Here is a 2,517-nt window from a genome sequence, read left to right as displayed (position 1 = left end):
AGCCGTATAAAAACTGCAAAATGACTCAAAATTAAAATAAGACTACTATGAGATTGATGCAAACTTCCAATGCTTACGTTTTCATCAGTTAAATATGCTTCATATGCATATACAAATAAACATATTGCACAAAAGCTTATACTTTTATTTTACACAAAGCTACACAGTTTCCATGTAAATTTAAAAAGAAGCAACACGGTGCCACTGCTAAGGGAGCGGTGCGAGAGAGACAACTGTCAGTTTATCGAACCTTGTATTATTGAATCATGAGTGTTGCCATGCAAGGTGTTACTACATCGCGTGTTGTGCCATTACACCAACCGCCTATGGGAAAAGAAGTTTTACAAGGTGATCAGACTTGTAAAATCTTCTTTCCACATAGTATGTGATATTGCTTTGGAGGAACGAAAATGTTATATTAATTTTCTTTCCCCCCTTTTTTTCGTTCGTCCATAGCAATTTGGAAATGCATACTCCATAACATACTAACTATATATACATTATATAAAACTACTTAATCGTAATTAGTGTTAGGCTAAACTAATTTTAATTTAAAAAAATTTTGAAATTGATCTTTTTTTTGTTTTCAGAAGTATTTAACTATACATTTTAATGTGTTGGTGTTGGTTGATTTTTCTGACCAAACTTGACAAGGGATGACGGAAATTCGTTCCAAAATAAATCATACATTTTAATGTTTAATTTGAAAGTATTTTACAGTACAATATTTGTTCATTAAAAATTGTGCTGTCTTAAGTAACATTTTCTTTTGTAGTTTAAAGTATTGTAATTTAGTTATTACAATTTTATTTCTTATAAATAAACAAGTACATTTAAAGCATTTTTTTCTCTAGTATTTATAATATTGCGTTTATATAAAATAACGAATTGTGTTCATTTGGCGAAAGATTCTATTTGGTGAATATTTCATTTAAAATTTTTATTTTTTTGTTTGATTGACTTAAAAAATTCTTATACATGGTTTTGTTATATTTTGTAATAATAGTTGGTTGAGATGAGAGCTTCAACGAACTTTTTGAACTCTTTTTTTGTGGATCGTTTTTACTTTATCTTTTTCTTGATCAAAAATTGTAATATTAACACCATCTACCTTAGTTACAACGTGAGGACCCTAATATATATTTTCATGTTTAATTCTGGGTTATTTTTGTACTAGAACGAGATCGCTTTCTTTAATATGTACTGGACGAGAATGTCTATCATATAAATCCTTTTGTTGCTGATTTTATGTTTGTTAATTAATTCTTTGGCTATTGCATGTGATTTTTGCATCCGGTACTTAACCTCTTTTGCATAATTCTCAACATTATAAATCGGATCAATTTTTTCTTTTTGGAGTAGTATTATGCAAAAAGGTTAAATACTTAAGATAAGTGTCCCGGTCTGAAATAGCCTCATTTAGGTATGCACGTAAGTATTCATTGAAAACGCGATGATTTCGCTCAATTGTGCCCACTGTTTCGTGATGGTGTGCTGTCGAACAGTTATAATCAACCTTTAAGAGTTTTGTTAGTTCCGAAAATATTTCGTTTTTATATTCAGTTCCTAAATCTGATCTGATTGAATTCATTATGACGTATACTAGTATGTGATTCAAAAATAGCAGAGGTTATAGTTTTGGCGCTTTTATCTGGAACAGCAACGGTTACCAGATACTTTGGCAGATCACAAATCATAGTAACAGCGAACTTTTTACCGCTTGTTGATTCTGGCAAGTGCCATATTGTATCAATTATCACTATTTCAAAAGGTTTGTTAGGTGTTGGCGTTAAAACAAGGGGTTCCTTTGTCTTTGGTTTTGGCTTGTTTAGTAAGCATTTCTCGCAATTCTTGACGAATTTTGATATATCACGGGTCATATTTTTCCAAAAATATTTTGTACGCATTTTTACATATAATCTTTTGAGTCCACAATGTCCTCCACTTATTGGGTCGTTATGGTAGATTGTCATAAGTTGGTGTTTCTTTTCGTCGTCGGTCACAGTTTCGAATGGATCCGTCAATATAATTTGTAAGTTCTTTAAAATTTGATTTCCGCGGTCTTTTAAGTTTGTAGTTGTAAAATATTTGAAAAATAAATCATATTTAGGCCATTCTAACGTCTTAATATTACGATTGTCGGCTTCTACTTCAAGCCGCGAAAGCAACTAATCGGAATTCGTTTTTCCGTTAACAATCGTAAAATTAAGTAACTCGAGTTTTTTGTGTTTTAAATGTGCACAAACTTGAAAATTTGAAATTTTATTATTTTTATCATATACAATATTTGTTTTCACCCGGGGTATTTTCTTAGAGAAATCATATGAAAATTTGTCATAAACCTGTAATTTAATTTTGTCGTTGCACTCACTATCGTACTTTAATTGTGTTTTATTCGTCATTGATCTTGTTTTTACCGCTAGTACTTGTTTAGTTGAGTCTTTTAGTTCGTTAATTGTAATCCGTGAAAATGCGTCCGCTCCTACATTCGATTTTCCTTTTATATATTCAATTGTA

The sequence above is a fragment of the Rhagoletis pomonella genome, unplaced genomic scaffold (genome assembly GCF_013731165.1).
Source record: "Rhagoletis pomonella isolate Grant_MI unplaced genomic scaffold, Rhpom_1.0 Rhpom_scaffold_02419, whole genome shotgun sequence".
Classification (NCBI taxonomy): Eukaryota; Metazoa; Arthropoda; class Insecta; order Diptera; family Tephritidae; genus Rhagoletis; species Rhagoletis pomonella.
The sequence above is the reverse complement of the archived record's forward strand: the minus strand, read 5'-3'. Positions refer to the sequence as shown.